The sequence below is a fragment of the Diceros bicornis genome, chromosome 4 (genome assembly GCF_020826845.1).
Source record: "Diceros bicornis minor isolate mBicDic1 chromosome 4, mDicBic1.mat.cur, whole genome shotgun sequence".
Classification (NCBI taxonomy): Eukaryota; Metazoa; Chordata; class Mammalia; order Perissodactyla; family Rhinocerotidae; genus Diceros; species Diceros bicornis.
Genome location: NC_080743.1, coordinates 22,831,658 through 22,832,798, shown reverse-complemented (window position 1 = coordinate 22,832,798; position 1,141 = coordinate 22,831,658).

Sequence of the window (1,141 nt, the reverse complement as noted above, 5' to 3'; positions counted from 1 at the left end):
ATAGTTGTAGGGGCTAGGAAGGGCTTACGTCAGATATGTAAACAAGTAAATGCACTTAGGAGTTAGAATACTACGTGAAGAATGGAGAGTGGGGCACAAAAGAAGGAGTGGTCCATTCTGCCTGACAGTAGGGAAGGCAGCCAGGAGAGGCAATAGGAGGGAATTTTAAGAGGGGCATGTGGCCAGAAGGCAGACAAGGGAGACTGAAGAGGGTGGTGTTAGAAGTGGAGAAGGATGACGGGAGTATGATGTTCCTGACAAAGGCCCATATATAAAACAGATATATGAAATATACAACAGTGTAGACTTTTGGGGAAACTGAAAGTCTTTGTTTGACTGACTTAAGTTTGTGGGACCAGCGAGTATGGTGCAATAACAGATGGGGAAGTGGAGGCAATGGCCAAATGATGGTAAGTGTAGTGCTCATTCATTTGACAAATATTTGGATGTCCACTAGCTATGTGCCTGGCAAACAATGATGAGTAAAACAGGCAAGGTCTCTGCCTTAGAGGCATTTAGAGGCATTTTTGATTTTATCTTCAAAGCAGTTTGGGAGCTATTGAGTGGTTTTCCTCAGGTTACTTTGCAGGCAATGTGATAGACATGTTCGGGAGGACAGACTGAAGACAGAGAGACCAGGTGGGGACCATTTTTATTTAGAAGATGATAGTGGAGGCCAAACTGAGGCAGTGTCACTGAAGATGAAGCAAGGAGAGATAAAGGCTAAGGAGATGTCACTAACAGAACTTGTTGACTGATTGGATATAAGGGGTGAGGAAATTGGAGAGTCAAGGGATGGACTTCTGGTCTCTGGTTTGAGTGACTTGGTGATGAGAAACTTGTCTCTCACTGAGATAGGAAATTCAGAAAACGGTATAAGTGAAGAGAATGAATTCATATTTTTAGAGTTACACTACTTCCCCACCAAAATTGACAAACCTACATTCAAACAGCTCTTCAAACCATATTTCTAAACCCATATTTGTAGGTTTGGTTCAAATTGTGTGTGTGTGTGTGTGTGTGTGTGTGTGATGTTCATGGTGATGGATATTAATTTAAGTGGATAAGTGGGCAGTGCCATGTGATTCCACATAGTTTCCCATAGGGTGGGCAAAAGTTCCTGTAGTCAATGCAGCCAATG